Raw genomic sequence first — 23,080 nt, 5'->3', positions numbered from 1 at the left:
CTCAAGGCGCTTGGGGGAAGGGGTCCGCTACTGCTCGAACAGCCAGGTCTTGAGTTGTCTCCTGAAGGCGAGGTGTGATGCGTTCCCTCATCCCTTTGATGGCTTGGAATGAGGTGAAGCTGCAGAAATATGGTCTTGTTCTGTTGCTCTCCCTTCTCTTGCTAGTACAACTCTTGTTTCAAGTGCATTGATAACATGAAGTCTGCAACACATGGGTAGAACCATCAGTAGGCAAGATCTAAAGAGACCGTTGTTGAGGGCTTGGAGAATGGAGCCCGAGCCGCGGCTTTGCTTTTAGTAAAGCAGCAGAAGACTAACCTGACTGCATGAGGCCAGACAGAAGAAATATTCTGAGGCTGGTTCTTCACTGACAGTGGTTCTAGGCTTGGAGGTTACAGCATTTGAGTGGTGGCTTTGCTCTTAAGTAGAGCAACAGAGAAGGATAACCGACCGTACAAGGGTAGACAGAAGAAACATTTGGCGACTGGGGATTTTCTTAAGTGGTTGAGAGCTTTTTGTTTCTAGTAAAGCAGCATGAAGATAAGCGGATAGCCTGAGACCAGACAGAAGACATACTCTGCGACCGGGTCTCCACTCAGAGTGGGCTTGGAGAATGCAGCATCAGTGGTGCCTTTGGTTTCTAGTAAAGCAACATGAAGGTAACCTGATAGTATGAGGATTTACTCTTGGCCCTGGGGGAGGATGATAGTTCTCAGAGTATGTGCAGTCCCATCTAACTCACAGTGGCTTTCTTCCCACAGACCACTTTGCCAAGATCCTGATACACCAAGAAAGGCAGTTGCTCAAACGTGAAACCAAGCCTTAAATTTGCACCCGCGCCACGGATGTCTCAGGCGGGGAATGCCTGACCTGAACATGGCAAGTACTTTTAAGGGACTTGACTTAAAACATACGGTGCAACTAAAATCAGCTTAAAGAGCCTGAGTTTACTCTACAAACGTCTCCCTTCCATAACTACAAATATAACGCCCTTGACAAAATAAACTACAAAAAATCCTACAGGTCTTGTTCAATCCAGTTAGTAGGTGTATCCTTTGAAAGTATGAGTTGTGTATCTTGGCACGTTAAAACATACAAGTTAACTTTTATAACAAAGGTGCTTTGTAATATCTCTATGTTGATTCGAGGAACTCATCACTGAATAACTTGCTGAATAGTCCTCAATAAAATAAATACAAGTGAGGGACAAGTCATCTCCCACATCATGGGCACACCCTCAACACCAGCTGCCTTCAGGAAAGATGGAAGAGGAAGTCACTGCGAACATCCGCATGTCGAGGGATAAGCAGCAGGAGTGGACTCAGAAAGCAGCGAGTATGTGTCTACAGACTGGTATATCTGAAACTTCACAAAACAAGGGACCACTGTACAAGAATAGGGGTTCCAGAGGGAGCTTACAGGGAGGAGCAGGTCTCTTTGCTCTGCGATACCTGGGGTGAGTTTCATGGTCGCGCCTTGTGAAGGGACATCTCTAGAAGGGATGAATCTACAGGTCTACCACAAGTGACGGAGGGATGTAGCTTGGGCGATTTGAGTTGAGGCTGAAATCCAGAATCTGAATGAGTCACAGGACAAGGCCTGATGGACAGCCTTCGGTTTTTTTCTGGATCTTTTTGATTCAAACATGTTGCTGCTATAGTGTTACAAACTCCAAAAGACATATTGATTGTAGGTATTGTGGGACGTTAATGTACATCGCCTAGAAGGTGATGCTGCAGACTTTGAAGATAGGAGAAGACAGAAGAAACCAGTGATGTTCTGTGTGCCATAAAGATTTTGGAAACTAGCTCTACAAAGCCAGAGTAAGTTTAAAGGCACTGAATTTAAAATAACACAAGATGCGCATTGTAATATTTTGCAGTTTGAGAGCAACAGACGTGATTTAATTTCTTGTGGAGAATGTCCTAGGTGAACACGCTCCTTTATAAGGAACAATTACAGTCAGGCAAATGACTGAGTCAATCTTGCATCCTGGTTTTTGATTTTTGCTCTAGACTGTCACTAATCTGGTGTGTGCGCAGATGTCTAGGCCGGTCTCCGGACATCATGGCCTGTCCTTGTGCACAAGATACAGGTGAGGTCGTTTTCCCAGACAGTGTTTGTGTGTTGCTGACATTTCTGAATTTGAAGGGAGGAGGCCGAGACATTGAAGTAAGGACAGAGGAGACAGGGCTCCTTATGAAATTAACTTAGCTCCTTTAGCTGAGAAGGGCTGTTGAGATTAGTCCTGTAGCACCGTCATTTGGTAGATGGTGGGGGTGAAGGGTGAGACTGCAGTCTCTGTTTTTCAGAGTGAGCGGGATCCTTTAAGCGAGCCCTACTTTTTGTCTCTTCCCTGATCAATATTCAGTGTGGTTGTTGATAAGCGAGGTGCAGAAAGCGAACACCTCTGTGTCTCTGTTGTGGATACTCCAGGTTGGAGATTATACTACTGTGAGTAGTATCACTGACCAAAGGTTGTGTCTCGAGAAGAGCTTTGGGGACACCTCAAAAAAGAAACACCCTAAACCAGCTCTGGAAGTGCAGACAGAGAATGGATATCTCCCCTCTGCTCTGCCTGCATAAACCACGTGAGATCCACTGACCCACCCGTTGGAGCTCCAAGTTTTCTTTGACCAAGGAAGGGCGTGCTGCTGAGAGGACTTCTGTGTAACCAGAGCTGGCGTCGGCCAGACAGCCAGCTGCCCGAAGTCAGGGGAGCGCCTGGAGTCTTGCCTTAATGAAGACCTGTACCAATGGCCTAAAGCACCTGGAAGCCAACCTGCCTGCCGAGGTAGAGAAGGAGCCTGCTAAGAGTTGTATCCGTCTAGAGTGTGCCAGGAGCAGCCAGTCCCTGGAGATGTGGGTCTACCAGGCCAAAGTAGGCTGCAGCGAGCACTGGTGCAGTCTTCCCAGGAATGTGATTCTCCGGAATGGACAGCAGACCTCACCACCATCCAAGTATACTGATCACAGCTGGTCACACCATGTATATCAAGAACTGTGTGCCTGTTGGGCGCTGCCTTTGAACCCCAGAGATGCGCCGTGGTGAAGGTCTCAACGAAAACTATGAACTGCCCCCTCAGTGTAAATGACCACAGGGAGCAAGAAATGTGCCCATGGTGAGCATCTCCCAGCTGCGATTGTGTTACTGTGACACCCTCCTTTGCATGGTGACCCATCGGCTGGTCATGAATAAGCGACCCAGAAGCAGATCCGACACCTGGTGAGAGCCCCAAATGACGCTTAGTACCTCTATACATGGTAGTCTCCAGGCAGCAGGTCTTGCTGCCCCATCCTGCCCAGATCGAGGGCCGTGTCTGTAGCCGGTGCAGCTTCTAAGAGAAGCAGGAGAGGTCCGAGATGCATGCTGACCGTTCTCAGCAGCCGCCCATGGACACAGAGAGCTGCAGAGTGATGGGACTGTATCAAGGGGACTTTACTGAACTGAGCGCAACCATAACTGAAGCGGGGTTTCTGTACTTAAGCCTTGACTGAAATCCAACTCAGAAGGGAACCTGCGCACGTTCACAAGGACACCCTCAAAAAGGGGAGGGCTGTGTAACAAGGCGCAGTAGCCCAACCAACAGTGGTGTTATTTAACCCCATATTACCTGTGTAGTATTCTTTTTTCAGAAATGTGTATTAAAATACTTTTCTTTCTTTTAGGCTGGACATTATGAGTGTGCTGCTTGGTGGTGGGTGCGTACTGACTTTGCGCCTACACTACCACCCTGAGAAGCCTGCGACTACTTGTCAATGCTACCACTGGGAGTCAAGTACTGAAGTGTTTGTAGTCGGCTCAGTTTGCACTGCCATAGTAGGAGACACCCCAGGACCTCAGAGGCAAACAACCTCAGCCCCCACTGCGGAGACCCTGTTTGATTAGTGTCAACCCCCCCCCGTCCCCCCACCCCCCCATTCTCTCCAGTCCCTAGGTACGAGGCGTGACAAAGTTATATGAAATCGTTTTTTTCTCGAGGAGGAAAACCATTCCAAAATTGCTTTCCAGTGGATCACTGTGCATGCATGCTCATACACTGCGGGCTATCTTGGGGATTGTTTTCCTCTCTAAAAAATCATTTCAAGATGGCCGCCCATATATGTGTGGTGACACAGCCAGCATGTTTGTTTTTTAGGTTTAACTGAACATTCCAAAAGTATATCCAGGAACGCAAAAGGAAGCATGTGAATTGCCCAGTGGCAGTATTCAGTTGCCGTAAACTTGTACAAAAAGTTTACTACAATATAACAAAAAACGTGACGAAAGGAGTGTGAAGGGTTGGTGCGGGGTAGCAACGGAACAGAGGGCAAGTGCGACAATTTATGGCAATGAGGTAAGAGAGAGGAAGAAGGCATGCATGCCCCCATTTTAAATACCCTAAAATAAATAGATTTTTGCAGATATATTTGACTTTGGGAAGACTAACAGAGTAAACTGACATTTTCCTAAGCTAACACAAGTGTGGAGGAATTTGGAAGGCTGCATCCCTGCGTGAGTTTCAGACAGTAGCAGCCGATGTTCACTGTGATGCAGGGATGCAACTAGACTTGAACTTTGGGGGGAGCTAGTAGTTCAAGCCGCGGTGGTGGTGCTACCACTTCACGGAATGGCGGTAGAGGCATCCTCTGAGCCAGTATGAGAATACACATTAGCAAAGTCAGCAGGTATACCTTTAATTTGCTAATGCATGCAAACATCATTTATTCATGCCTGTATTTTCAAGCCAGATCTATTGGTTTTGCCAGTGCTTTCCCATGAGACATTTAGCACCCCTGAAGCTTCAAGAATTTGTCCACCAAAACCTGTGAGAGAATCAAATGTCTGCAAGAGGGTACCAAGTGAGACTTGTGTCTGGTCTTCATGTCTGACACAGAGGAAAGCACTGGAGGCGTATTAACCCCTCCCCTGCTGGTGACGGAACCACTCCATCAGCCGCGGTCACGCTGTGCTGATGATGGAGCGGTTCCGTCACGGCCCGCTCGGCACACCTACGCGGTGCGGATTCCGCGCCTGCGCTGAGCGTTCTATTGAGCGGGCGGGGCCGTAACAGAAACCGTTCCGTCATGAGCACAGCGCAACCGCGGCTGGTGACGGAGCAGTTCCGTCACCAGCATGGGCGTGCCGCGCGCCCCGCCGCCCCCTTAGCACTGCGGCGGAATAGCCGCCGCAGTGAAGGGGTTAAAGTTCCTTTTCTTGGTAAATGCAACATAAGCTGCATAATAAATAAATGGTTCCAAGGAACGAGCAGATGTTTGTGGGAGGATCTCCCAATGAGCTCATGAATGTGTCCCCAAAGACACTGAGAAATAGACTTCTGAGAATCCCATTAATGATGTGGTATTAGCAAAATTATGTGGGGCTTATATCGGGCTGTCACAAAATGCAGATGGGTCCCCAAGAGCTCAAACGCTAATGATATTCACAAAGCGGAACAAGTGGAACACCTGCTCACAACGTAAAAACAAGTACGTGTTGATATTTATATTGCTGGGACCTAGCTGGTTAGTAACAGAGCACTGTACATTATGGGAAGTGGTATATATAATCTTTATTGCTTGATTAATTAAAATCATTGCAATCACAACATCTTACATCTCCAAGAAAAACACATTTACATTACGAACAAAACATCTTCTCATCACATAATATAAAAAACTGTCCCATAAATACAATTTAAAAACTTATCGATAAGCCCAAATCTAGCCACCTTACATTATGGGAAGTGATTTCAAGTGGGGGGCCTAAATCTTTGAATTACAGAACTTTAAACTAGCATCTCTCATATTAAACATTTAGGCACAGTCAGATTAAGTGATTTGCCCGGAGCTGCACAGTTTTCAGTGCCAAGCTGGATTCAAGCCCAGGTCCCCAGCTGCCAAGATGCTGGTGTTCAAAATGTTACTTTGGATAGGGGTACTTGCGGCATCCTTTGCCAGGGCTGGCATCACCTCCTAACAAGGTGGCATCCAGACTTCTGGTGAAGATGGGAGCAAAAGGAATCGGTGAAATGTGCTGTATAGTTTGCCTTAGCATCTTTGCTGTGTTGCTTGTTCACAAATCACTCACCTCTGCCATCTCTCATTTCACTCTCCTCATTTATTTCTCCTCTTCCCCCCCATATTCTCTCACACTTTGACTTTCTTCTATTTCACTATTCTCTATCTCTTCTCTCTAACTCGCTTCCCAATTTCTTCAGTCAATCCGTTCTCGCTCACTCTCATCCTTCTTCCCTCCTCCTCCTCCTCATATATGTTCATCCTCCAACCCGAGACGAGTAATCAACTTTAGTTTTAGGATCCTCTGCTTAACCCCTTCACTGTGGGGTGTTTTCCCCCCACTGGGTGGGGGGAGGGGGGCCGCGCATGGCGCCGCTGTGCTTGTGACTAGTTCAGCTCGTCATGAGGCACAGTGGAGCTGCGCTCATGACGAGCTGAGCTCGTCACAGCCACCCCCGTTTTGGAACGTTCAGGACAACGGGGAAATTATCCCCACGTGCGAACGGTCCAACGGCCGTGACAAGCTCAGCTCGTCATGAGTGTAGCTCCACTGTGCCGCATGACTACCTCAGCTCGTCACAAGCACTCAACGGGTTAATAAAACAGGCACTGAACTGTGCTTCTGAATCCCAAGCAGTCCTAACACTTCCATAGATACGCTGTACAGCAACACACTAGACAAGTGATGCTTTGGATGCAGTTGAACTTCTCATCTGTAGTTGACTCATCTTCTAATCCGCTCTCTACTGCACACCTCTCTTCTGCCCTCATCTGCCTCACCATATATACTCTGTTGTGAATGTGGTCTTGACAGTTATTGCTTTTAGGTCAATTTGATACTCTTTTTGGCCTTCATTTGTTGTGAGGATATTTAGAAAGGGCAGGGAAGTAGAGGCAAGGGATGGAGACAACGGTAGACAAAAAAAGAAGAGAAAGTGAAATGTAAGGATTGTAAAGTGTCAGACAGAGGAGAAATGAAAAGGGAGAGTGACAGGTTGCAGGAGAGGAGAGAGGGCAGGATGAACAGTGTTATAAGGCCCAGGTGACGGCCAATGCATGATGCAATAGTAGTAGAAATGCAATGCAACAAATGGGAAGGAAAAAGCAGGCTTGGGCAGAAAAGAAAAAGGCTACTAATTTCAATGAGCTTTATTCGACAGTTATATCATAAAAGCACAACACCACCATTTCATCAAGAAAAAGGCTACAATTAAATGTGTTAAAACTTCAAGTTGTGTCTGTGCAGCAAGCCTGAGCTTTAAAATCCACTCTTCATGCAAACATTTAAAAGGCAAGTCTGTAAACCCACAGGGCGACACTGGCTGGTTTGAAATTGGCATAGAGTTGTCGAAGGTGAACCAGGCACCTGCAAAAATGGATCAGCTTGAGGAACAGCAGCAAGGCCCAGCACCATGCATTTCAAGTGAGCATTTGGAATGGATGTGTGTCTCAGATCTAGAGCACGGCATTCTCCTTCTCCCTTCATCTCAAGGTTTGCCAAGCAGCAGCTGTCACTTGCAGAGATGAGAAAGATGAGAAAGAGGTAGACCCCACGACTGCCGAGCTGTCTGGGGCATGCCATGTGCTGAAGCAGAATTCTTTAGCAGGTGCAGTGCCTGTTTCTGTGCATGCAAAGTGCCAAGCTGATCCACCCCTGTGTGTCAGTTCAACAGACACACAGGGGACAGGCACACAAGGGCCTTCTGTGAAGTGGAGTATGACCGGTTAGCACCCAGTAGTCCTCGATAATGCATAAGGGAATATTGCACCTCTTGTGAGGCCCAGCTGTAGAGTGGATGTCCTTCTCTAGCAAATTTAGCCAAAGAGCATATATGAGGTAAAGGAGTGCAGTGACGGACTGCTCTGCACCACTGTCTGTGGATTGACTGTTAGAGTAACTGTGTGACATCACATGTGTGACATGATGTGATTGTCAAGCTATTACTCTGAAGCTAATCCTGCGTGACAGTCTCACAAGCAACATCAGTGCTTGGGCCTAGCTGGCCTTGCTTCCGAGATCGACGGAAAGCCACAGATATATTAATCTGAGTATATGGACTGCCTCCTGCAGGGCTATGTTTTTTAAAATCCCTGTTCCTACTAACAAATAGTGCCACTGGAACTCTGCAATTCTGCGGCTCATCCTTTTTTACATCATTATGTATTTGCATTTGCCACATACTGCAGATTTTAGCACCAAAATGTGTTTCCAGCTAGACCGGATCAAAAGTTACTGAAAATGCAGCAACACGTTGCTGCACAGTGGAAGGCCTTACACAAAGGTCGACTGGCCATCATTAGTTGCTTATTCCTGTATTTAGGTGGTAAGCAGGTACTAGTGAAGTCAAACCTCTAAGGCAATAAAATAACACATTAATGAAGAAATACTATAGGAAAATGTGCCTCGTTACACCGCATAGTATCCCTATTCTTATTGCATGACGTAGGCAGCTCTCCCACATAATTTGGCAATTCCCTGTTGCACAATTTCAGTGGCCCTGTTAATAAGTGCCTTTCACCAGAAACCACAGAAACAAAGTATTGCCAAAAACCCTGTTTGCCAATACAACTTGCCGATTCTTACCCGTTTAGCCACCACTAGGATTTTCTTTTTACGAGAAAAAAACGCAATCCGCCTCTGCCCCAACTGAATGTAATCGACAGTCTGGTAGACAATGACCCACTGCAAACCCATTTAAAAAGAGACACATTCTGCCCTTCTTTGCATTTATACAGTGCTTGCTACCGCTCTTCATGGGTTGCAGGCGCTATATATAAATGCAGTTGCACACAATACAATTTGTCATTTTCTGCCTTACTTTCTTAGAAGCATTCAAAGGGTGTCAGTCAAGTTGGGGAGGGGCAGAGATCCCCTTCTACCTGCAGATTCCCTCTCCCGTCCCAGGGCTCACAGGCAGTCTTTACCTCTTATAAAACAATACCGAAGGCTCAATCACGTTGCCCTGCACAGCTAGAGCCCCCACCACGAGGTCTGCACCCTGGGATATTGTGACTCACCAGCAACCTCCACCCCTTCATGAGAAAACATTTCCTAGCAGCAGGAGACGCTGAACTGCCATTTTTAAAGTCAATTTAAGGTATTCTCTGACGCCGCTTTCCGAGCAGAGCTCTGAACAGCTGGGCTTTCACCCAGACAAGTACCCTCGGGGATGCAGCCCGGGCTGGAGGGGGGGGGGGGGGGGGGGGGGTTGGGTATTGTTGGAAGGAATCTGAGGCCCTTTTAGCGCAATGGGCGTTGCACGCCTGCTGTGATGGCTCAAACTATCTGTGCCTCAGGCAGACTGCAGAGTTCATATTCACAAGACAGAGGGTTAGAGAGTAAGCTTTCATTTATTTTATAAAATATTTAAAATTCAATTGCAAATACGACTAAGGAGCAGCCATCAATGCCCATTTACAACTTCATTCTAAAAGTACACCGAATCAGCGTGATATTCCTTACTGTATATATTGCCATTTCTCTGACTTCTACAGGCAAGTGATGTACTCTACACAAAAGCACGTGTGTGGCTCTGCATCTGGCATTGACCGAGCAGCCCCAGGAGAGACGCGTCTTCATTCAAGACTTGCGTCTTTAACGCCACACTGTTGGCATTCCTCATGCACGGCCACCGATGCCTGCAGTGCTAAAGCTACTCCCCGTTCTCATTCAGAGTGGAGTAAGAGCTGCCATTCTTTGCAGTTGGAAACGGACCCCGAGTTACTTCCACTTATTTTTAAATTAAGCAACTTTCCTCTGGACCCCCATAAAGACCTCCCTTACGTGTATTTACGTGCACCATCGCTGCATTCTGAAGAGAAGGACACCCTCCCTTTTGAGGTCCTTGTCCTCGATTTACTGAGGCTTTATTTCATTCAGGCATGTTTTTGTTTATCATAAAAGTCCTGATGATGATCCCATGTATCTAGTTGAGCAATAGGGATCGAAACGTCGACACCCACGAGTGGGTTTACACTTATAATATTGTTAAATGAGATTGTGTACACTCAACTCCAGGCGATACTGTTATTAATCTTTGATTTGTTCACAGTACCCTGTCCTTGCTCTCTTCCTTTGCCTGAAAGACACCCCTTTCACTCTAATGCTATCCTTCCTTTTCCCTCTCTCTTTTTTTGTACGGCACAGGCTTGTGTCAAGCTATTTCGTGTATATTGAAAGATTGGACATTGCCTCCAGAAAATAAACTCCTTTCCCGGCTGGGTTTGGAAATCTTAACTCGTATAGTTTTCCATTGTGTTCCTATACTATATTGTTTTGATTCTTAAATAAGCTAAGGACCCTTGTTCTTTATAACGTACTCTACACAAAAGCACGTGTGTGCCTCCCTTGCACATGTTCTAAACAAGCATTGGAAATGTAATAGGTTTCGCATTTGTTGGCTATTGGCATTGTAAATAGCAATGTTTTTTACTTATGCAATAGGTCTTGTATTTGTTGGAGCTACTGGCATTGGAAATGGCAATTTTATTTACTTATGTGTTATGGAGTGTATGTATGTGGTGTGTTGTAGAATTACGTGGGTTAGATTGGATTAGTTATTTGTGTTATTTGAAGTCAATGTGTGTACTGGAATTATATGGCATGGTGTGCTGTGGAATTATATGTATATTATTTATGTGGTATTGAGTGTACTGAAATTTTGTGGAGTGGGATTGTGTGTTTTGGAGTGCAATTAAGTAGAATGGTACTTGTGGAGTGGTATGTAGCAGAGTTTAATTATGTGGCGGGCTGTTGAGGGCTGCCTTTCATGGCACACAAACACCTATAAATAATACTTTTAAGATGACATATTACATGATGTAATTGGCCAAACATTAATGCACTTGGTAAGGATATGCCCTCCCCACCTTAAGAAAGCAAAGACCTCTGTTGTGTGTCTTTCTGTAGAACTTTGTACATCATGCTCATTACTTAGCGAGTCACGTACCGTCGCTGGAAGGGAATGTCACTGTATCAGCTCAGCACCTAAAGAATCCTCAAGGCACTGAGTTAAGCCATCACGTGACCTGCAGTCACAAGAACAGTTTGCATGGAGTGACCGGCTGCTCTGGGCTGTAGATCCTAGGTCTCTGGGTGATTGGCACAGGGATTGGCACAAGGTCAACACTTTTATAACACCAAGTGGTACATGCCTCTCTGGGGTTCAAAGATGAAACATGGGGCCGTGTACTCCATGATGGGGTTGACTAGATGCCGATTGAGTGACACTAGATGGGGTGTGATGTGGTCCTACATTAGAAAGGCATGAGGCAGGGAGCTGTAAGTGCTCACACTCTACTCCAGGTTGAAGTTTCATTAGGAAGCCCATAAAGATGCCACTTCTCTTGCCAAGAGGACAGCAGAGAAGACCAGGGCAGTCTGACTGTTGCAGCAGGGGCAGGATCGTGAAGACAGAAGGAAGGTGGTAAACAGTGCCCTGTTCATGCTGGTTATAGGAGTAATCAGGGCAGTTCTGTGCATCGGCCTCTACCAAGCTCTGCATTGCATGTGATGGCGGGGAATGGTTAGTCAACACATAGACGTAGGCAAGTCTGAAGGTGGTCGAATAGGTCCCATGGCTCCAAGATGCAGAGAGTTGTACTCTGACAAATATTTAGACTCATCCTCTTGTCCTCCAGCCACTGGTGGTCATGTGTGAGGGGATAAATGATCAGAACCAAAATAAAAATACAAAAATAACTACGCTACGATAAACCACTCGCGAAAAGGAACTACATTTCGTTACGTCTTGTTTGTCAACTGCACAGCACCTATTGCTGTTTTTGGTGTTACTTCTAATTTGCTCATACATCATGCTGTGGGATTTCTTTGTAGTTTACAGATCCAAGAATGCAAACTTGTCATCCAGCCACTGATTATGATGATGGGGCAGGTAAACTTTTAAATGCAGAGACTTTCAATGAAATAGTTCCAAAATCAGTTTTTTAAGTTCTTCTGAAGAAAGTTTGCCCAGTGCACTCCAAAAAACAGAGTAGCAGTTGTAAATGCAATCACAACTCTGGGTCCAGCATTATAACAATGTTTATGATAGAAAAATGCTGTCAGTATGCGTCTACCTTACTGCGGCTCACTTTCACTTCTGTGAAGTTAAACAAACATTCCAACCGCAGATGTACCTTCCTCTTCCTCTCTGAGTAGGAAATCGAAACACTCACATTTTATTGTCCTTAAAGGCGCTTATGTTCCGTTCATTCTCTGAAGGTTTAATCCCTGTTCTGCAAAAGTGGTGATAAAACCGTTGTAGTGTTGAAATAACAGCATGTAAGACTTCCTTGAAGCAGCTCTTGGCAAATTAAAACTCGCATTTCTAGAAAAAGATCTTAAATAATCTAGATTACATTTTGGGTGCCTGGGGGGGGGGGGGGGGGGGGGGGATTGCATTTGTCATTTCTGCAGGTCAAGTAAACACTAGGAGCAACAAGCATAAGAAAACCATATTTTAGAAGCACGGTATGAATAGGCTTGATGAAAACATACGCGCACTCGTTCAAAGAAAAGACTTGTTGACAAAGCAAAAGCAGCTGCGGCCCGCGATAGTATGGACTGGACCTGGGTATAGAATTCTCCATCGAAACCACCTACACCCCACCCAACAGTGACTGGGGAAAAGGTCCTTTGTCTTAACAGATGAAAACTGAAATCCGAGTTCTAAGAGTACCAGACACTGCCTCTTCTCTGTTTTTGGGGCACCCTAGTCTCAGAACTGCCCCCAATGCCTCTCAGAAGTTTCCAGTATCTGAGCCTGTGATAACCTCCAGATAAATAATGAGTCCTGCATTGCCTTTCTTCAGCAAATATCATGACGGGAGGGAAGGGGTGCGAGCGAGGAGGAAACTAATGGTCAGAGCTAGCCAACCAAAATAAATAATCTGTGTTGTCACCTGGGAAGGAACCAAGGAACCCAAAGGTGGGACAGATGGACACTATTAACCAATCAGACTAAAGGAATTTCAAAAGGCAGGCCAACCAACCAGAAGCACTGGGTGTGTTAAAAGCCCATAGACTGAATGCAGCATGCCTCACAGCAGAGTATCACATGCACTGCCCAGGCTCGACCTAAAAAACAAAGCTCCCAGCAGAATCTGTGCTGTATTTCTCTACATGTATGCAGCCAGTGCCAAATGTTATAGCAGCATGAGATCTCATTCTTGGTATGTGCCTACACTTTACATGTGATCAATTAAATGAATGTCTTCAAATCATATCTATTTTCAATAATCAATGTCAATAACATGCAGCACAAGCAACGTTATCAAGATCAACACAATAGTATTTGCTTTATCCACATAAGATTGATGAAAGGATATCTCAACTCATGATTTCCACCTATGACCTTGCCGGTCTTTGGATGGAAAAGAAGCTATGTTCATTTACTCTAGGATGGAGTATAGTTGCTTCCTTCTCTTCTTTTATTAGAGTTGAAAGAGCACACCAGCTCACATCTGAGAGGTTTTATTAAATGCCAGCTAAATGCCATGTTGCTCAAAAATTTCTGTCCAACATGCTCAAATAGGTTAGCTCGCTGCACTGTAGTCTCCAGACAGGCCTGTGGCCAGGGCCGGATTCAGCGCTTGTGGAGCCCAGTGCGACAATCGTAGTTGATGCCCTCCTCCCCAAAAAACTCATTTTCTATGAATTCCCTCACTAATACACCCCACCAGGCCCCTCACCTTTCCATAGGCTCTCTCTCACATGAAATTTGCTGCTAATACTAGTGTTTGGTGTCAGAGCACTTTACGTTACACACACATTAAACAGAGCCAATGACTCGTGTGTGTAAATCAGTCTATAGGAAATGTTACATAAGACAACAAGGATTACTAGGTGTAGGAGTCGATGTCACTGTTACTAGTAGGCAGTATATTTTAAAAGTGTTTGGTCTGGAGAAGCACAAACTAAGCATTTAAAAACATACCACAGTGGTTAGCTTTACTAATAAGAATGTATTTCTACCCAAATGAACCCTTTTAAGCACAATTAGGACCATGAAAGACTGTAGAAAAACATAACGTTCTAACCTATACCATGCAGTTTGCGTGCAACTCTTTCAAAACTTAAGACAACCAAATACAATGCTAAGTGGACAGATTTCAAAACCATGACTGAAGGAAAAGTCTTCAATATAATCGCTAACCTGAAACCCACATCCCACACTACCTATCCCCTTACCTTCCACCCCAGTATAGAACCTCAACCATATCTCGCCATTCTGAACAAAAATCTTAAACTCCTTTCTCTCATCAGGCTATGTACCCGACTCCCTCCAACTGAGCCAAATCACGCCCATTCTCTAAAAGCCAGAGGCGGACCTAAATTACCTTAATAACCTAAGACCTTTCATGAACCTTCCTTTCCAAGCAAAAACGATGGAGAAGTGAGTCCAAATACAACTCACCCAACACAGACTAATTGAACTTCCATGACACATTCCAATCAGGTTTCAGGAAAGGCAGTAGCACTGAAACTGCTATGCTTAGTTAACAGATGATATTCTCAGATCCTTAGATGGAGAAGACTCCTGCCGCCTAATCCTACTCAACTTATCTGCAGCATTTGATACAGTAAATCACCAAGCCCTACTTGAGACACTCCCGAACCACAAGGGTATTAGTAGCACAGTCCTGAGACGGTTCACATTCTATTTGCAACATCGCAAGCAGCAAATAAAAATCAACAGCTGTGTCGCAAAGCCCACACCAGTCTCACAAGGTGTACTTCTCGCCGTGCCTCTTTAACCTTTTTATGGAACCCTTCACAGTCATCCTTAAGCAAATGGCATCAAAGATCACCTTTATGTCGAGGACACTCAATTCTACTACAAAATTAAATCACCCAGCAACACCATGCACCTTAATGACATACTAAAGATTCAAACATGGATACACATCAACCACCTAAAGCTGAACTGCTACAAAACTGAGCTAATATTCCTCCTACCAAAAAACAAACATCTACCAATGAAAGAATGGGTCAAGAACTGTTCACTATCACTAGCTAACTCCGTAAAGTCCTTGGGTGTGACACTGGATAAAAACAGGTCAATGAAGGACCTAATAAGTAACTTAGCCAAATGTGTGCTCTACACGTTAAAACACAAAGAAAATCAAATCATTCCCAGATGATCTTAAGACGGTAGTGCAAGCATTTGTCTTCTTAAAACTCTATTACGGCAATACCATCATCACAGGAACTCCTGACCATCATCTTTCTCCTCTAGGAGTAGTCCTAAATGGTAAGCATAGTTTACCACACATTCGAGACAACACATGCTATTACAATGCAGTCGTTACAACAACTGCATTGTTACATCGCATACCATTACAACGCAAGTCAGTCAACGACTTGCGGTAGGGGTAGAAGGTATTGGATTTAAAATACAATCCTTCCCTACTGTTGCACAGACTGGAGTTGGAATTGTAAATTATACTATTACAACATCCAGCATCCCCCCTACAGCAAGTCTTTGTTCGGACTTGCGTTGTAAAGGTATGGGATGTAACAACGCAGCCGCTGTAACAACCGCATTTTAATGGGATGCATTCTAAATGCATTCAAACTGACGTGGCATATTCATCCTAAATGCAGCTGCCAGGCTCCTCACAGGAATCAAACAGTTTGATCAAATCTCACCTGCCCTCAAGAGTGTCGACTGTCTTCCCATTGAAGGAAGATGAATCTTCAAGACACCTTGCATCGCCCACAAAGCCCTTCACAAAAAAAAAAACCAATGACCTAGAATCCAAACTTTCGAGAGGAGGAAGTGGCTGAACACGGAGAAGCTCCTACTCTCTTCTTCGCATTCCTCCTAAACTGAAGAAGAAATCCTCCAAGGTGGGTTCCTTCTCCAGGAATGCTCCTAAGATTTGGAACTCACTCCCTTTAGATCTCCGCTGCAACCCTTCCTTCTCCTACTTTAAAGGGGACCTCAAATCACTACTGCTCAACAACTACTTCAACAAGAACGCAAGTTGATTTACGATTCTCATAGTCCCTACCTACACCGATTTGATCCTCCCAGGGGTCGCCTGACTAGCTCAAATCGGGAACCATTCTTCATCGCCATTACCTTAATGCTGAATTGCTATATACTCTTTTGTGACTATTTTTAATACAATCTGCTATGTGGTCTCCCAAACATTTCCCCACATGTACCTTGAGAAAACCTTCACACAACAAGTAATGCACTCTGATACCTTCAGGTCTAGCTGGCACTATACAAAACTCAAAAATATATGAAAAAATAATGACAGTTCATCTGTCACTTTGCTGGTATCGTTTTTAGCACTTTGCCTCTCTAAAGTGATTCCTTTCTGTGCCTGCTGCCTGCCTGATCGCCGCTGGGCTCACTCGCGCTTTGCATTGCTTGTTCTGCCGAGTTGGGGCTGTTTGCGCGCTGTGCCGCTTTGTTTGACAGAATTACAACATTGTCTGTGCTTACTACCTGCCTGATCGGCGCTCCGCTTACCTGCATTATTAAACTGCATTTTAGTAATTATTTCACTGTCCTTTGCGTGTTTGGCTGTACTCCCCCCCCTCCGCCTCCATTTTGTTTGTTGTCTGTCGTCGTCAGAAGCCCGCCCCGCCTCCCAGCTGAGACGCCCTCGCCCCTCCCCCTCCACCATCCATATATGACAGTCACTCCCGCGCGCAGCGTTCACGCGCAGCGTCCGCGCCCAACCCGCGCCGAAGGTGCGCCAAAGGTAAGCCCGTCTACGCCCGTCCGCGCCTGGACCGCGCCCAGCGCCAGACCCCCTGCCCCTCGCGCTACCCAGCCCTCCCGCATTACCTACGATGCCGCCACCCTCCTAACCCTCAACCCCGGCCGCTCCCCCAACTGCGTCCAAGCCGCTCCTGGACACACCCATGGACCTTTCTCCTGCTACTCCTGCAGATTCAACGGCACCGACAACATCTCCGCTTCGATCACACCACAGACTCTCGACCCCAACCACCTTCAATGCATCCTTCTCAACACTCGATCGGTCCACAGACACGCCATCGACCTATGGAATCTACTAGACACCATCTCTCCAGACGTCGCCTTCCTAACGGAAACATGGATGAACGCTTCCTCCGCCCCAGACATCACCATTGCCATCCCTGAAGAATATAAGATCACACGCAAGGACCGTACCAGCCACACAGGAGGAGGAATCGCTATCGTCCATAAGAAATCAATCCGCATCTCTACCAGCTCTGACGTCAACCTCGCCAACTCTGAACACCTTCACTTCCAGATCCACATCGACCCCAAGACCACACTCAGAGGCACCCTCCTCTACAGACCACCAGGACCCCGCGCAAAATTCAGTGAAGATATCACGGACTTCGTCACTCCACACGCGCTCCCCTCCAAAGACTACATCCTTCTGGGAGACCTCAACTTTCACCTTGAAAAGATCAACGACCGCAACACCACCACCCTCTTGGACAACCTCGGACTTAAACAACTAGTCACTTCCCCCACCCACATCGCAGGTCACACACTCGACCCCATCTTCACATCCAGCAATCATGTCTCCTTCAGCCACACTACAGACCTCCTCTGGACTGACCACAGCTGCGTTCACTTCACCTACAACAAGCCGAAACCCATCAACCACTCTCAACCTACCCTGCAAAGAAACTGGAAGAAAATTACCCCGGACCAAATCTCCGCATCACTTCTTCTAATCTCCCCAGCCCTCTCTTCTAACGTCAACGAAGCTGCCGCCAACCTCACCCTATGGTTATCCAACAAGGCCGACACCCTAGCTCCACTGAAAAAACGTCAAAGCAAACCTGGCAGCAAGAAGGCCTCATGGTTCAACGATGATCTCAAGAAGTCCAAGAAGCTCTGCCGCTCCCTCGAAAAGGCCTGGAAAAAAGACCCAACCACCAGCACTAAGGACGCCTTCAAAAGCGCCACCCGCACTCATCACCAACTGATCCGAAAAGCCAAGAAAACAGCATTCAAGGATCGACTTGACAACAACGCCCACAACAGCAAGGAACTTTTCAACATCGTCAAGGAATTTTCCAATCCCACGGCCAACTTCAACGACATCACCCCCTCCCAAACCCTCTGCGACTCCCTAGCCTCTTTTTTCCACAATAAGATTGCAGACATCCACAACAGCTTTGACAACCAACCCGGAAACAAACCCACCCTACCATCTGCTGAGCCTCCTCCCCCAGTGAACACCCTTAACGCTTGGAACCCAATCTCCACTGAGGACACCATCCGCATGATGAACTCCATCCACTCAGGATCCCCCACAGACCCTTGCCCTCACCACATCTTCAACAAAGCAGACTCCGTCATAGCACCGCACCTCCAAGACGTCATCAACTGCTCCTTCAACTCCGCTACCTTCCCTGAAGACTGGAAACACGCTGAACTCACCGCCCTTCTGAAAAAACCAACAGCAGACCCCACCGAACTCAAAAATTACCGCCCCATCTCGCTTCTTCCATTCCCGGCCAAAGTCATCGAGAAAGCTGTCAACAACCAGCTCGCCGCCTTCCTCGAAGCCAACAAATCACTCGACCCCTCACAATCTGGCTTCCGAGATAAACACAGCACTGAGACCGCCCTCATCGCAGCAACAGACGACATTCGAACCCTACTGGACAATGGAGACACAGTCGCCCTCATCCTCCTCGACCTCTCTGCAGCATTCGACACAGTCTGCCACAGCACCCTCTTACAACGCCTCAATAACATCGGAATTCAAGGAAAGGCACTTGAATGGATCACCTCGTTCCTCACCGGAAGAACCCAGAGAGTCCGCCTTCCTCCATTCAAGTCCGAGGCCTCTGAAGTCATTTGCGGCGTACCACAAGGATCCTCACTCAGCCCCACCCTCTTCAACGTATACATGAGCCCCCTCGCGACCATCGCACGCCAACACAACCTCAACATCATCTCTTACGCGGACGACACTCAACTAATCCTCTCTCTCACCAATGACCCCAGCACCGCCAAAAATAACCTACACGAAGGAATGAAAGAAGTTGCCGAATGGATGAGACAAAGCCGTCTGAAACTGAACTCGGATAAAACAGAAGTCCTCATCTTAGGTACCTCCCCCTCCGCCTGGGACGACTCATGGTGGCCGGAAGCCCTTGGAAAGGCACCCATACCGACAGACCACGCACGGAACCTAGGCGTTATCCTGGACTCTTCACTCTCGATGAACAGACAAGTCAATGCCGTATCCTCTTCCTGCTTCAACATTCTTCGCATGCTCAAAAAGACATTTCGCTGGATCCCCTCTGACACAAGGAAAACAGTCACCCACGCTCTGGTCACGAGCCGTCTGGACTACGGAAACACCCTCTACGCAGGCACTACTGCAAAACTCCAGAAGAAACTCCAACGAATCCAAAACGCCTCAGCCAGACTCATATTAGACATCCCTCGCAACGAACACATCTCTGATCACCTGAAAGACCTCCACTGGCTACCCGTCAATAAGAGGATCACTTTCCGACTGCTTACCCACGCACACAAATCACTCTACGACATCGGACCAGATTGCCTCAACTCACGACTATCCTTCTACACCCCCTCCCGCCAACTACGTTCCTCCAGCCAAGCCCTCGCCACTGTACCTCGCATTAACAAGACCACCATGGGAGGCAGATCCTTTTCATACCTGGCTGCTAAAACTTGGAACTCACTCCCCGCTTACCTTCGCCTTACCCAGAACCACCTGGCATTCAGAAAACAACTTAAAACGTGGATATTTGACAAATAATCCTCCCCTCCCTAAGCGCCTTGAAACCCTCTGGGTATGTAGTGCGCTATATAAATACTATGACTTGACTTGACTTGACTAGATTAGGATTGTAATCCATGAACTGCAAGAAACAAAAGGATCTGTGACAAAAGCAGTAACTCACTGAGCTATCCACATTAAATACAGGTTGGTGATATGTGTGGTACATGTTCTTTTCAGCAGGCATCTTAGCCCTCTGCGCTACTTTAGCATAAGTGGAAACTGCCACTAGATAAAACTCTGACCTCTCTCCAGCAGGAACATTAATCACTACAATTAGCTTGATATTTTTATTTTTGCCTGAAAACATCTGGACACACAAGGAATTCTGCAGAGGGTAATTTTTAAATCCCTGTTTTTTCTAAACATGGTACCCGCCTCCCCCCGAGGTCAGTGGCCACTGCACCAGTGACACCACCCTAGACCCGGCTTGGCCAGTGGCATCCCTTCTGCCAAAGAGTATTGTTAAAATAAAACACTCTGTTTTGCCAGCGCTTCATCCAACCATCTGGATTCATGGGTTACTCTTTAATGCCACAGCAACAACTCTGTGGATGTTGCTTCTGATTTTTAAAGGCTGCTCAATGTGGCTGGGAAGGTGTGGGGACGCAATAAATGTTAGTCAATGTGTTACAGCTGACTGCAGTCAAGAGTTTAAGAGACCGGCCACTTCCACTCTATATTATAACGCAAATGCTGGCATGGATGTGAGCATTGCCAAAAGAGTGGGAGAGACACAAAGCACTGCTGCGAAAGTTTGTCAAGTGAGGCTGGGAGCACTCAAAACAGATTCCCTGCAGCTCTACAGTATGTATCAAGACACATTGAGGATGAAACCAGTTGAATATAGAGTGGCAGAACCAAAATGCTCCTCTGGGAGGGACAAGCCAAAGAATAAGAAGCAAAGCCAACAATTTGGGGGGAATGAGTTTAACTATGTAAGCAAGTTAGGCAATCGCGAGTAATTGTATGTAATGTATTGGAGACAATAGGTCTTGGCAAAACACAAATAAACCTGCCTGCATCTGAGACCTAATTAATGGGCCGATTAGGATGGAGGATTTTCCGCCTCCTCCGGGCCGGCGGAAGCCACCTCCGGCCCGGAGGAGGCGGAAAATCCTCTGCGGAGTCACCAAAGACCCACCGCCAAATTAGGATGGCTGGTGGGTCTGGAATTCCGTCCGCCGCTTTTCCGCCGCGGTCGGCTTCCGACCGCGGCGGAAAAGCTATAACATGGCAGGCGGTGTCTATGAGACACCGTCGGCCATATTATGATGTTTGTGTAAAACTGCTTTTCCACGGCGGCTTTTCCGCCATGGAAAAGCATACGGACATTCACTTTGGGGGCCCGTTGCGGGCCCCCTGGGTGAATGGGGGGTGGGGGGTGCACATGGGGGGTACCTATGGTACCCCCCTGCATTTGCGTGCACAAAGCGGCAGGCACCGTGCGGTCCCTGCCACTTTGTGCATGTAAATGTAACACATGCTATTTGAACATTGCGGCGGGTGCAGCTTGAAGCTGCACCCGCCGCAATGTTAAATATTGAGGATGTGACCGCCACCCTGGCGGTCACATCCTAATCAGGACGGAGGGAACGCCGCAGCCCCTGCGGACGTTCCCTCCTCCTCAAGGGTGGCGGACGGACGCAAGTCCGTCCGCCATCCTGATCGGCCCCTATATGTGGATCCCATAAAAGAGACTCTCCAAAATTTGAATGTGAAACTGGTCCCAGTGAGACGAACAGTATTTGATCACTAGGGGAAAACCTTCTTACATACAGCACAACCGAAAGAGTTAACATTATACGGTCTCACAAAAATGCATACAGGAGGTTTTCCCCACCCTGGAATGGCCCATCATCTCAGGAATAAATTCCATGTGTTTTAGAAAGGCAGAATACACTGACTTGCAGCTCCAACCTTGTTCTGGAACAGTGGGCTACATTAAATTGCTACTCCAACCTTGTTCTAGGTTAGTGGAATACAATGACTTCTAGCTCAATCTTCCTCTAGACTCCCAAAATACATTGACTTACAGCTTAAACCTTGTTCTATACTAGTGGTATATATTGACTTACTGCTCCAACCTTGTTCTAGGCTTCAGGAATCCTCAGGAACTCTTATGAGGGAATGACCGGCAAGATAGTACATGGAGGAAAAGACATGGAAGCCTTACAATTGAGGATGGCAATACAGCAGGGTTGTTTGCCATCACCTTTTCTCCTCCTGCTGCCCATAGACTGGATTATAAAGACATTCAAAGCATGGAGAGGAAATGGGATCCAGTGGACACCTTGGATGCGGCTTGACCTAGACTTTGCAGATGACCCAGCCCTACTCTCCCATACCGATTTGCAGGTGCAAGAGAAGACCGACAAAGTGGCACCCACATCAACACATCGTGGTCTCAACATCTAGAAGGAGAAAATCAAGATCCTGAAGGACAAGACGGCCAGCACAGCTGCAGTCACTCTTGCAGGCGATGCACTTGTACAAGTAGTGGCCTTGATCTACCTGGGCAGTGTCATAGACAAGGAGGGCGGCACAGACACTGATTTAAAGGCAAGAATCGGCAAAGCAAGAGCTGCTTTTCCTTTCAGTCAGATCTGGAACCCCAAGGGCCTAACGCTGCAAAGCAGGATCAGGCTTTTTGACACCAAAGTAAAATTGGTCCTTTTGTATGGAGCAGAAACTTGGAGGACAACATTTACTACCATCACCAAAGTCCAGACCATCATCAACACCTGTCGGAGGAAAATCCTCCGATTCCGCTGGCCAAACACCATCAGCAACAATAACCTAGGCCAGCAGACTTTCCAAATCTCAGCCCATGAAGAAATCCTGAAAAGACACTACGGTTGAAAAAGTAATACCCTCCGCAAACCTGCATCAAACACCACTGAGTAAGCCCTGACCTGGAAATTTCAAGGGAAAAGGAAGAGAGGAAGGCCAAGACACACCTCAAGGCTGACTGCAGGGAGGTGGGCTACACCTGGAACCAGATTAAAAGAAAACTTCAAGACAAAGATGGCTAGAGAACCCTGGTTGACGGCCTATGTCCTAGGAGGGGTAGTGGGCATAAGTAAGTAAACAAAAACATATAGTTAAATTTGGATTGAAAAACTTTAAAAAAAAATAACAGCCAGGAAGATTGTGGCTGCCATGCCCCCCAAAAAAGGAAAAATCATGTAAATAAAAATGAGGATGAGGGGTGGTGGAGTGAGCAGAAGGTGGATGGAGGGGGAGGAGTAAACGCTGCCAAACAGCAAGTTTAACAAGTAAAAAGGGGATGGGA

General features: G+C 46.7%; 1 protein-coding gene across 10 annotated transcripts in view; it reads right to left on the bottom strand.

Annotated features, from left to right (window-relative positions):
• ST3GAL4 (ST3 beta-galactoside alpha-2,3-sialyltransferase 4) overlaps nucleotides 1-23,080 on the bottom strand; it is a 558,945-nt gene that overhangs the window by 316,143 nt on the left and 219,722 nt on the right. The window lies entirely within an intron of this gene.

Source organism: Lissotriton vulgaris, chromosome 4_1 (genome assembly GCF_964263255.1).
Source record: "Lissotriton vulgaris chromosome 4_1, aLisVul1.2, whole genome shotgun sequence".
Taxonomy (NCBI): Eukaryota; Metazoa; Chordata; class Amphibia; order Caudata; family Salamandridae; genus Lissotriton; species Lissotriton vulgaris.
The sequence above is the reverse complement of the archived record's forward strand: the minus strand, read 5'-3'. Positions and strand labels throughout refer to the sequence as shown.